The sequence below is a fragment of the Mesocricetus auratus genome, unplaced genomic scaffold (genome assembly GCF_017639785.1).
Source record: "Mesocricetus auratus isolate SY011 unplaced genomic scaffold, BCM_Maur_2.0 Super-Scaffold_100013, whole genome shotgun sequence".
NCBI classification, from domain to species: Eukaryota; Metazoa; Chordata; class Mammalia; order Rodentia; family Cricetidae; genus Mesocricetus; species Mesocricetus auratus.
Window position 1 is genome coordinate 21,822,907 of NW_024429196.1, and position 13,798 is coordinate 21,836,704.

The window sequence follows — 13,798 nt, forward strand, 5'->3', positions numbered from 1 at the left end:
AGGACAGAGAAATAAAGAGTTAACTAATAAGCATTTTAATTCAACCTTCTTTCTCATTTAAATACCATGCATCTTGAAATTATTAGCACATATAATGCATGTATGATAGGTTACACCACAATGGTTTCAGTGATCCAAGATTATGTACACTTACAATTGATAAATTCAAATTACTAGCGGTATTGAATGAGTGTGGTGGTGCCATCTCAGTACACAGGAGGCGGAGTCAGGAGAACATGAGTTCAACACCAGCCTGGGCTACATAAGTCCTTGTAGCAACGAAGTGAAGTGTGAAACAGATCATAATAAAGAACTTTGCTCTCCCCTGTAATGGTTAGACTTGGTGATCAGCTTTGCTTGACTGGGAAATGCCTAGAGAATTGGAAATGTGTATTTTTAGGTATGTCCATGGGGTGTTTCAGTGGGGATAGAGACCAGTGTTCTGAATATGACCGTTACTGAGATGGAACAAAGAATCCCAAAGGGCAGAAGCACACATGCGCAAGTCAATTCCTCCCCAGCAGGTGTGTTTAAGCTAAGTTGTACCTCTGCCCAGGTTCCACATTTCCTCAGTCTGAACACAGACCCTCACCAGCAACTTCCCAGGGAGCAGTCAGGCCTCCAGCCTTGACTGGGACTACAGCCTGGCTCTCCCTTGTTCTGAGGTTTCTGGCCTCTCAAGACTGAGCTTCTGGGTCCCCTGACTTTCCAGTTTTCACACAAGTCCCTGTAGATCTACACAACCTCTGCTGTTGTGAACCAACTGACCGCATTCCTGATTCATAAAATTACATATATCCTGTTGGGTTTTTGCTATTGAGAGCTCCAATGTGTGCATGCATGCATATGTGTGTGCGTGTTTGTGAATGTGCATCCATGCTTGTGCACAAGGATGTATGTACATGTGCATGTGAGATGTGTGTGTGTGTGTATGTATGTATGTATGTATGTATGTATGTACCTGTGTGTGCTTTTGCGTAGAAAAAGACCCAAACTGGAGTCCCCTGAAAGGATCTTAGAGGCTGTAGATCTCACCATGGAAACTGTTTTGACCTTTATGTGTTTTCTCTGCTACTGGAATCAAAGGTAAGGTTCCACTACTTTGGTTCTTCCTGCTATTGTTTATGTTGGCTGGGGTCAAGGTGTCTGGGACAATAGAGGAAATGGAAGTCCTGTGATGAGAGACTGGTCTGTCAGGGCCTTGGTAGAGCCCCAAGTTGTTCAGTCAAGGTGTTTCTGACAGATGCTCTGCCTTGGATGATGGTGAAACTTCTATTTACTTTCTTCTTTGGCTCCAGGTGGAGCCTATGTTAGGTTACTCGGTACATTTATCTCTCCTGCTAGCCAAATGCTTGAGACTCAAGCCTGGGGAAGAGAGCTAGTCTAGAACTGGAGAAATATTGACTTCTGCCTCCTCCCGAGGCCTCATAGAGCTGTGGCGGAGGCTGGTCTAGCGAGAATCAGCAACAGAAGTGGTGTGGCCTGCCATTCGGATTTCACTGCCAAGGTCCGTTCACTGCAGTATCTCCTCCGTCAGCCGCCCTTTGGTATTTATTCATCCCTATCATTCCAGGAAACAGTTGCATCTGGGTCAGCCAAGTGTCAGGAGGGAAAGTGGTGTGATACAAAAATCAACAGTTACGCAGGAGGGCGATGCCTTACCCCATGAACCAGAATCAAGGTTCATAGGTAGCCGGTGTGGAACGGATAACCAGCCTAGGACCATAGTGTGGAAAACAATCACTGTGTAAAACCCCAGTGAGCCAAGGACATTTTCCAGCTTTGATTTGCTGAGTTGGTGCCATTATTAAAAGGTAACTGTCCCAGCATGAGCTCTCTTGCTATTTCCCCTTTTCTTCCTCAGTGGTTTTAGTGTTTGCCAGGTTGGCAGCCAGCCAATTAACTGCACGTACTTAACAAATACAGTTGGAGCTGGCTTCAGCTTTTGAAGTGTTTATAACCTTGCTCACACTTAAGACATGGTACAAGACATAATAAATAGTTAGTGCTCAATACAATGCCGTTGGACCAGATGGAAGACAGTAACCACAGGAAAAAATCCAGTGGGATCATACACACTAAATCACATGGTTTTATTGCTGGCGGGATGTTCACTCTCATCATCGTTCTCTTAGGGGGACTGTGGAGATCAACAGTTGAAGTGATTTAAACGTAATATGAGTTTCATTTCTCCATCTTCCTACCCCTTTCTCTAGTTTCAAGAATTTAGGACTGGGGAAGTATAGGGGCTGGGGAGATTTCTCAGTGGATAAGACCCTTAACATGTAAGTGTGAGCACCTCACTGCATGTCTCCAGAAACAGCCTGGTCTGTGTGATAGTACACACCTGTATCCCAATGCTCTTAAAGAGAGACGCAAGGCAGAGGCAGGAGAGAGAGGTGGGTGGGAGAGTCCTTAAGAGCTCCGGGGCCAGCTAGCCTTGTGTACACAGAGGCAGACAAGAGACCCCGCCTCAAAGTGGAAGGCAGTGATTGACACCTGCAGGTGTCCTAACCTCCACAGGGGCATCGTGGATACAAATGAGCCCCGCTCTCCCCCACTCCCGTGGGGCGGGGTGGTAAAAAGAGAAGCACATTTTGAAAACCCAGGTTCTCAAGAGTAGTGGTAACAGAGGACCTGGATCAAATCCAGTTGTCACAGAAAAGTACCATAGTCTTGTTTCTGTTCTCATGGGAACTCATCACACACACACACACACACACACACACACACACACACACACACACACACACACACACGTGTGTGCGCGCGCGCGCGCGCGCATTTTGTGTGAGAGCAAAATGCAGCAAGCCTAGGGTAGTGGCCAAGTTCTGCTAATCTCTGGCTTTCCAGCTCCAGTTATTGGACGCATTTTCATTGGCTAGGAGGTATGTGTGTGTGTGCTGTTGACAATGAGATTCGGCAGCTTTGGGTTGGGTCCTTTAAACTAGGATGCTCATATTCCCAGTGTTAAATGACTGTGAGGCTTGAATAAAATCCAGTCCTAGTCTAGCACCTGGCCCATATAGACTCTCTCTCAGAGGAGGTGGTCGATCGAGCCTGTTTGCAATGGACTTAAAATGGTGCCGCATGCTGCCACCTACTGGGATGCAGTGGAACTTTATTTTTTTGGCTAGACCAGAATTGGTGTTACTATTTTCTTTATTGGTCTTAGTACTCCCTGAGCCGCCCTCCAGCCACCACAGGTCTCTAATCATTTGTCTTTGTTGGAGATAATTTAATGCATGAGTTGTAAATGTTGTTTAAGCCTGTCGTATGACATGACGAGTTCCTGCATCCAGAAAAGTCCTTGATGTGAATCCCAGGGCTGCCGCTGGCTATGGGGCAAGGGGAAGCATCTGAGCCTCCTGACTTGGGCTCCTATTTGTTTGTAAGAATGAGTCTCACTCATTCGTTCATCCAGTGAATGAGTATTAAGGAGGCAGGATTGCAGGGCTTCTATCATGGGGGATCTGGCAGTTGGCATAGGAAATAGATTGTGCACAGACAGGCTCATTCCCACACACCCACACCCCACACTAACAGAAAGTTCATTTCCTCCATCCTCTATCTCTCTCCTTTCATTATATGGTAATTATTTCCTGAAACGCAGATCTGGACATATGGTGGCCTTACTTTAATCTTTCCCCCGCATCACTATGATGAAGACCTGTCTGCCTATCGTGGGAACTTAGGTCCTACTCCAACCCGTCATCTCCATCAAGCTACTTCTGGGCTTCTGAATGGGAAGCCTTTACCACAGGCTAGACCTTATGCCAAGCATTTTGATGGATCATTGTCAGGGCTGCCTATGAGCCATGTCCTCATGACTGTCATTTTCATGTAGTTATAACCAGCAACCCAAGGGAACAAAAGCAAGGAAAAGAGCATAGCTTTGGCTCCCATTTTCAGATGTCTTAGTTCAGGGTTCCCTGCTCTGTTGATTCCTGCCTTACCAGGCTTAATGACAGCAGGATCCTGTCCTAGAGGCTTCTCACCTCATGGTGGATGGGAAGCAGAGAGAAAGGAGAAGGAACTGGAGAAGTGTCTGACTTTCAAAGGCATGCACTCCATGACCCACTTCCTCCAGCCTGGACCCATCTCCCAAGGTCTTTGGAGTCCCCGAAATGAGTACTGCGAGCTGGAGACCAAGTCTTCAACACATAGGCTCATAGGAGAATGGTTCATATGCAGACCATAGCACTCTTGGTACTGCTTTACCTATGGTAAGACAGAGGAGAATCAGAGACTCAAACCCAGGTCCACCCAACTGTAGAACACATCCCCCTAGCCTCTCCACTGCAGCTGCCATGTTGCTCTCTGCCTCTGTCTCTTTCTGTACATCTGATGCTCTGGCCTTTCCACTCCTTCCTGGCCTATGATATAGCGCAAATATTCCGCTCTTACCACTACTCTAACACTCCCACAATGCCTTTGCCCCCTTCCTCCCAGCTCTGTAGGGCCCACTCCCATGGGCACTAGAGATCATTCATGTCCCTGTGTGAGCACCACTCTGTACCTGGGAAAGAATCTTGGGAACATCCACAGATGTTTGCACTGCCAGGGCTTGCTGAACAGTAATAAATGATACAGCTCAGGAAGAATTATCTGAACAGAAAGCTATCAGAGAGGGAGAAGCTGCCAGATGCTTTCTAAAGTCTTCTGCATAGAAACAGACCTAGAATGCCATGCACTAATTCGTGTAGAATTCCACCCCCCCTCTGATTTTAGGACATTTTCCACAGCAACTAAGATCTCTTCTGTCCTTGAAACAGGGAGACTGTTCCCTCTTTTACATTACTGAAAGGTTTGAAACAATTTGCATGAAGTCTTTGCATAAACGTAAGTTTGCTACCCCCCCACTGGCCTTTTAAAAAACAGTTAAGTGACTGGAAATAGACCCTTTGGGTGTATATCCCTGACTTTCTCAATAGAATGATTTCTGAGGTCCTGTAGGTTCTTAGACTTGGATCTCTGTACCACAGCCTTGGCAGCTCACTCTTTGGAATAGCTTAATTGATTTTGAAATCACTTTCCACGTCAATAAATTTCAAACACTGGGACATTATGGGCACTGTGCAGAAAAATTAATGTAGATTGCTCATGCCATTTAAAATCTAATGATTGTAGAGAAACAAAAAGGAGCAGTGTCACCTAAGGTAACCTTGGAAAGATGGAAGCCTAGCTGTGTGGTGATCAATTCTGCCTCTTCAGAAGATAAGTTAGATAAACAAAGCTTGAAATGTGTGTGTGTGTGTGTGTGTGTGTGTGTGGTGTGAATGCACCTGTATTGTACATAGAAGCCTTAGGTGTCATTGACTGTCCTTTGAGCCTGGGTCTCTCAATGACCTGGAGTTTACTAATGGGCTAGCATGGCTGGTCAGAGAGCTCCAAGGGTCCTCCTTTCTCTCCTTGCTCAGTACTGGCATAGCAAGCCAGCACCATCACATCTGATTTCTTTAAACTGGATTCTAGGAGTCACACTCAAGCACTCATCCTTGCATAGGAAACACTTTGCTGACTAGCCATAGTGGTGAACTCTGGATTTGATTGAAATTGATTCCCAGCATCAGCGTCTACACACACCCACCTGCTCACAAACCACACATGCATATCCACACACAGGTATGCACACACACAAAAGTGGAAAAGGAAAAATAAGGCATTACAATATTGAACAAATGGAGGGGGGATGGGGAGGAGGGAATTGGGACAAATAGATCAAAGTGTACAAATCTGTAGCTAGGAAGACTAAGCAATAGGAACATTTGTACACAGTGGAAACAGTAATTAGTAAGGCTTCTTTACATACAGAAATTTGTGGAGTATTTTTAGATACTCTTGCTATGTACACAAAATGTCACTATAGAAGGTGACATATGTTCATTTATTGAACTGCAGTAATTATTTTGTGATGCATTTGTATGTCAAAACATCATGTTTCATATCTTAAATATTTACAACATAAAAGTTCAAATATTATTAAATAAGCAATGATGATAAGTGTATACATTTGCCTTATGATGAGGAAAAGGTTTCCTAAGTGTTTGAAGATTTCTACATTCTGTTGCACTTTTCCATGCTTACAAAACATTTCACTTTACATATAAACATTTCCAGGAAATTAAAAAAAATGAAAAGTGAAAAAGAAATGCCAAAACCTAGAGATTTTTAAACTTTTAAAATTTTGCTCACAATTTATAAAAGTGTTCTCTCCAAATTGACATTGTATTCAAAGAAAGTTCTGTCTGCTTTGTGTGTTTGCGTGACTTGACAGGAGACTCTGCATTTCCACAAAAGCTGCAGAGACAAGGGTAGCTAAGGGGAGGGAGCATCCTACCATGTATTAGTATGTAGTATAAAATATAACAGTGGAACAAAATGGAGTCTAAACCACATTTATAGTGGCTGGAGAGACAGCTGAGCAGTTAAGAGCTCTGGCTGCTCTTCTAGAGGAACCAAGTCCTATTGCCATCATCCCCATGACAGCTGGCAGCTGTCTGTAATTCCAGTTCCAAGGGGTCTGATGCCCTCTTCTGGTCTTTGCAAGTCAAACACTCACACATAATAAAATCTTTAAAAACAAATTTTTAGATATTTTGCTTAAATAAATCAGTGAAGAAAAATGGATATTTTAATGATATTTAAATAGTTATCCAAATGAGAAAAATAGAATAAGACCATATTTTATATACAAAACAGTTTTCAGGAGGATATTAAAACAAAAACATATGCGTCTATAAAAGAATAGTCCCTTAGATTTAGCAAAGGGTGGTATGTTGTGAACTAGGAGGCAGCCATCTTGGTCACCTCCTCAGGGTGGAACATTTGTTGTTGGGAGGGATAAAGAAACTTCTAAGTGACTGCAAAGCTGTGTTTCTCAACTTGGCTCATGGTTTCCTAAGCTTTTGGTTTATTATTATTTATGATATAGAAAGAAATCCCATGCACTCTTCTGCAGTAGGAAATACTTCATAATTTTCAAGTGATGAATTCTCACTGAAACCAACCCTATGATTCAGTTCTGAGTTATAAGTCTTGGTCATCCAGGAAGCAGACACTAATATTTATAGATGTGAGAAGAAAGCCATAGGCCCTATCAGGTTTATTCTCAATGGAATAATCTAGAAAAAAGGGTCTCCACATTCCCTGCAGGCAGCCCCTCTCCCATTGCTTTGATGGAGGGCCCTGTCCATCTGTCAATGCTTCCAGTGGGGCCCAACCATCACCCTCACATAATAAAGCAAATGCATGTATATTGTCCCAGGGGACAAGGGAGACAAGTTAGCATGCCTGTATCTTGCAGCAAATAGATTTAGATTACATTCACCTAACTTTTTAAAAGCCCCTATGACTAGTAATAATAGTAGTAAATATTCAGTAGGTAAATTGCCATTTAACACCCTGAACCCCAGGCTGTTCATTTTTGTCTTTTTCCACTAAGGTCCCCAAGGATGTGATTAAGAGCACAAACCATCTCCTAATGTAAAAATTCATTGAGAAAACAGATTTCCATTAAATACCTACAAATAGAAGCAGTGGGTATAGCAACCAGACCTGTGTGTCTGCTCTTTTGTTTGTCAGACTCAACACATCCCTCTTCACTTTTTTTTTTTTTTTTGGTTTTTCGAGACAGGGTTTCTCTGTATTGCTTTTGGAGGTTGTCCTGGAACTCACACTGTAGACCAGACTGGCCTCGAACTCACAGAGATCCACCTGCCTCTGCCTCTGCCTCCCGAGTGCTGGGATTACAGGCATGCACCAACCAGCACCCTCTTCTATTTACTGTGATTTCTTTTGTCTCCAAGCTCTCCTTTCATGTCTGATTTACCCAGAAAATCCTGGAATGTGGAACCAGGGACAACTGAAATCTCCTTGTTCTTTGAGGATGGACTCTGGGATGCTCCCAATAGAAATGTGAAAGAGAGATATCATGAACTTTGAAGGAGGGAAACCTCATAACGCAATGTCTTAACTCCATCACCTCCTTCAATGAGTGGTTTTTACCATTCCTTTCATTAAAAGGATGGATTTATTTGAAAATAGCACCATGTGAGGGAGAGAATATCAAGTCAATTTAAGTTTATTCTGATAACAGATTTCATTATTTAAGCTTTCCACATAATACTGTAGGTGCCTTGTTCATTTTGTAGGTCCAGTTTCGGTAATGCTCACCAGGTCATATTAAGTGAGATGAATTTTAGGGCTATTGTCAAGACTTTGACTGCTGTGTCTCAGCCACAATTTAAGTAGGAGCTATGGATTCAGATACTCTTCTATGAATTTTGAAAGGGAAAAAAGCAATTCTCAAGCACTGAATAACCTCAGACTTGAGTTGTGGTGCTAAGATAATAAAGACATGAGATGCTGTTGGTATCCTAAATGAAAAGCTGAATTGTGTTAGTTAATATGAAAAAGTATATCACCTATATCTTGTCCCTTAGGGTTTTCTTTTAATGAAATGTGCAGGTGACAGATGGGTTTTGATAGGTAATTAAAAGCAATACTCTGTGCCAACAGGCTTCAAGGGCCTGCATTAGATCTTCCTGGTACAGAGGCACTTTCATGATGTCCATAAAGGCAAGCTCTTGAGTCATGAGTATGGAAAAAAGTTGGCATCTCTCTGCAGAGGATAGCCATTGGATTCCTACCATTGGTTCCCATAAATCAAGCTCCAGGAAAAAGATTTTAAGAGAGCATGCAGTCATTGAAACATGGTCTTTCCCTTTTTGTTTAATTGGACATTAAGCTGAATGATTTTGGAGCTGTTCTATACACAATGCATATGGAAACCTGCTTAGAAGCACAGAAGATTAGGCCTGAGTTTTTTCTACTCAAAGGCTTAGCTTTTCCTGGGTTCCTGAAGAATTTCCCTGGCTTCTGAGATGTTTAAATGTCTAGAATCCACACATTTGCTGCTCCACAGCACCCAACAGGGAAGTACCCAACTATATTAGCAAGTGAATTTCCTTTTATATATGAGACTTCCTCCTGTCCTTCCTTCCTCCCTCCCCTCACTTTACCAGCTTCCTTTCCCCTTCTTTCTTTCACTATCTCCTTATTGTTTCTTCTTTCTTTCCTCTTTCCTATCTCTCCCTTTTTCTTCTCTTCTGTCCTCCCATTCATCTCCCCACCCCTTTCCTTTCTTTTCCTTCCTCCATTGCCTTGTTTTTTTTTAGAGAATGCTATGGTATAATCTTCTGGTTCATTCATTCTTGATTCTACCAGAATTTGATAAAAAATAAAAACACTGTAGAAACCTAGAAAGTCATGAGTCAGCTTTTGGATGACATATACCAATCATTTATTATCATCTTCTGGAAAAGGCTTCAGCTAAAGAGTCAAGAAGAAAACCATAGTGAGTTTGACCATGTGATAGCATGGCATGCTTGAGTGAAAGGCTATATATTCTGGAGGCAGTAGTGAACCACAGTTTTTTCATCTAGTCAGTTCTTACCTCACGGATGCCTTCATTTACCAAATATTCTAAGCACATGCTATGGTTCAGGTTCTATTATAGACATTGTTAATTTGTCAGTAGGCAAACAAAATTCAGTGTCTTCATTGAGCTAAGAAAATGAACAGAGATAGATGATGGACAAAGTGAATGAATTATTGTGTTATGCTGATTCTGGGGTGCAAAATGCTTTACATTAGCATCTCTGAAGCTGGAATGCTTAAATAAAAGGTTTCAAACACAGGAAACCAGATCCAAATGTGGCTTCCTACTCCTGCAGTCTCTCATGTGGGCTATGGTACAGCGACACATCTGGCCACTGCCTGCCAGCTTGAGTCACCAGTGCACCATGAGCTAAACTGCATGGTGGTTTAAGGTTTCGTTCATGCAGACAGAAGAGGTTACAGATACACAGTAAAGCAGGTTCTGCCAAAAAACCCTCTAAATAGGTTATAGTATGTTTATCAATGTGTGTTGTAGGCTTAAGAAAGAAAAGAAAAAGAATAAGAATATAGGCAGTCATAAAAATAAATAGTTTAGTAATAATTAAGTAAAGTCTTTAAAGAAAGAAATAAAGTAATGAAAGAAAGAATAAGTCATGCAAAGATGGGAAATATTATAACACTGGGAGTTTGAAACTTATATGGTGCTTTCTTTGTTAATATTGATTTTTTTGAATGCTAATGAACAGACAAACAGCTGTTGTGGAAGGGACTGCTAAATTAAACCAGCCTACATACTTTAGGAATGTCTTAACTTTAAAATGGAAGAAAATGTATTACGTTGGGGAAGAGGTTAAGCTTTTGTTTCCACAGGAAACAAGGGGATGTGGATTCCTTCCAGGTTAATAGAGATCAGATGTAACCAGTGGGAGACCTCCTAAGAGTATCTTGACTACACATGTGGGGGAGAAAACTAAGAAAGACTATAGGACAGGTGACCTGTAAGCTGATCCCTTTATATGGGAATAGCTTGGAGATGAGATGAGACATGGTAAATCTTGTTGGCTACAGAGTCCTCATGACTTTTGTTGCATGCCATCGTTTCATATGACATTGACAGGGATTTATATTACAGTTTGGTTATATAGTCCAAACAGACTTATAAAGTTGGTAGATGCCTTTTACCTGCTCAAATATAGAACAACAACAACAACAACAAAAACACCTTTACCTGACTTGTGCACACTACCCTTTCCATACTTTGTTAATGATGATGTATTATATTTAAAAGTTTATGTGGTTTTCAAAGCAAGGGAACCAACCACCATTGAGAGTGGTGGTCCAGGTGATCCAGCCTCTCGAGTGCCTCTGCTGCAGTTTTCTCAGAGTTTACATCCAGAACACCTTCAAGACTGCTGGGTAGATAATCCAACTTCACGAAATACAGCCAGAGCTTCAGATAAGTCTTGCAGTATCCCATCACACTGATATTGGACAACAGCTTGTTCTCCCTGGTCTTGACCAGTATCTTAAATTTTTCAGGTCTTCCCAAGGATGTTATCTCCCCCCAAACAGGAAGAAGTCTAGAGAACATTCCTAAGAGTGGGGGCGATGGTTTTTGGTGACTCAATGGATTATGGATATTTGACATTGTTTAGGGGTGTTGGTTGCAAGTTGTCCTTGGTCATGGTCAGGGAAAAAAAATAAAGGAGATTAGATTCAAAGACCTCTTTCTAAAGAGAAAAAAGGGGATAAATGATGAGCTAAAAGGGTGGATTGTTGAGTCTACTTTTGAACAACTACTAGTATCAAATATTTAAATTGTTATGGATTTTTGTATATTGATAAAAACTTAAAGGTATTTTTGTTATACTCTATATGTTTCTATTCTTGTTTAAGATACTGTACCTATACAGCTCATTTAAAAATGTAATGTTTTAGTTCTTAAAAGCTATTTAGGATAATAAAGAAATACAGGTTAATAGTCATATATAATAATCAAATTTATCCAAGACAGCCTCAAAGACAATACAGAGAAACCCTGTCTCAAAAAACAAAAAAAATCAAATTTGTAGTCATTTAAGTATGTTTTCAAGGCCATACAGAGATATATTTTAAATAGATGGACTTCATAAACTGAGACCAAACACCTACAAAATATGGCATTCAACTGTTTTAATAACATAAGACTTTCCATGACAATGAAACACATTTGCTCTTGGAAGTACCAATCTACTTCAGGAAAGATGATGGGCATTAAAGAACCTTCATATGGAGTTTGGTTTCTGTGTGACAAAAGTTAGTCACTGGGCAAACAAACTGCCTTGTCTTGACTGCTGACAGTGTGCTGTTCAAATTTGATAAGTGGGACACAAAAGAAAGTGATTGACAAACTTTACCAAGAAAGGATAGGACAGTACTTAAAAAAAATCCCTGCTTCCACGGACTTTGGACTCCCATAGAACAATGTGAGGTGCACTCTCACCCTGAACTCTTGGGGAAGGGTCTAGGCCCTGCCCTATATGAAATGACAGACGTATGGACACCCCCATGGAGGGCCTCACCCTCCCTGGGGGAATGAGGGGATAACAGGGGGGGAGGGCACGGGAGGAGGGGAGGGAATGGGAGAGGGACCTGGAACTGACTTGTGAAGCAACCTCGTTTCTTATCTAAATTTAAACTGGAAAAAAAATCCCTGCTTCACAGAAGTCTGTCAGATATTCTAGGCCTTCAGGCCAAAGATGATACGCCAATGTTACAGAGGAAACTTGGGTGACTGTTTAGGCAGTCAGCTGTTTCTGTCATTTCTCTTAGTGTTGGAAGTTGCTTGTTCTGCACTTCCTGTTTCCTCAGGTACTATTATATGCTACTTGGGTCTTTGATAGAGTTGAAGACTAGATAATTATAGTTACAGTTTTCCTTAGTCTTGATAGAAAGTAAATCAGATACAAACTTTGGACACATCAAGACAGGAAAAATAATGAAGTATTTTCTCTGAATTTGCTAAATACATGTGGACATTATGAATGTAATTTTTCTCAATATATGTTTTTATTTAAGTTAGAAACATGCATGCTTCATATGCTAATCCCAGTTCCCTCTCCCACCCCTCTTCCCTTGCCCCTCCACCAGCGTCCCCCAACCCTGCACCCAATCCCCACACCATTCCCCAGGGAGGGTGAGGCCCTCCTTGGGGGTGAACTCCAGATTCTTTCATTTCATCCATAGCAGGACCTAGGCCCTTCCCCATGTGTCCAGACTGAGAGAGCATCCCTCCATGTGGAGTGGACTCCCAAAGTTCATTCGTACGCCATGGTAAACACTGATTTACTACCCAAGGCCCCAGAGGTTGCTGAGCCCTCCTTACTGACACTACATTCAGGGAGTCTGGATCAGTCCCCTGCTGGCCTCTCAGCCATCGGTCTGAGGTTCAAGAGTTCCCCCTTGTCCAGTCAGCTGGCTTTGTGGGTTTCATCATCATGGTCTTGACCACTTTGCTCATCACTCCTCCATCTCTGTCACTGGGTTCCAGGAATTCAGTTCAGTGTTTAGCTGTGGCTATCTGTTTCTGCTTCCATCAGTCACTGGATGAAGGTTCTAGGATAGCATATAAGTTATTCATCAATGTTATCATCAAGGAAGAGCTATTAAGGTAGTCTCTCCATTATTGCTTAGTTTGCCAGTTGGTGTTATCCTTGTAGATCTCTGGAAATTTCACTAGTGTCAGCTCTCCTCAAACCTATAATGACTCCATCTATTATGGTATCTCTCATCGTTCTCTCCTCTATTCTTACCCCGACTCAACCTTCCTGCTCCCCCATATCTTCTTCTCCCCCTCTCTTCTTCCTGGTTCTCTCCCCCTCCCCCCATGTTCCCAATCTGCTCATGAGATCTTGCCTCTTTCCACTTCTCTGGGGTATCATGAATACTCTTGGGAAACTCCCTGTTTCCCAGACTCACTGGCACTGGGATTGTAGGCTGACACTCCCCTGATCCATGTCTAGAATCTACATATGAGTGAGTACATACCATGTTTGTCTTTTTGTGACGGGGTTACCTCACTCAAGATGGTTTCTTCTAGTGCCATCCATTTGCCTGCAAATATGAATGCAATTTTTACTTGATTTGTTAAAGTTAATACCTTTCCTTTCTATTTAGACAATATCTGATAATTGTTTTCATTTCATACAGTTTTACCTTTCCTTTTTATTTATACAAAAGGGGAAATTTTGTGGAATAATCTTTTTGTACATTGTAAAGATGTGTCACTCTGATTGGTTTAATAAAAAGCTGACTGGTCAACAGATAGGCAGGATGTCTGGGCAGAGGGGACATTAGGAAGAAGGTAGGAAACCTGAGAAGATATAGAGCAAGCACCCTGGGCATTTCAAAGTAAAGG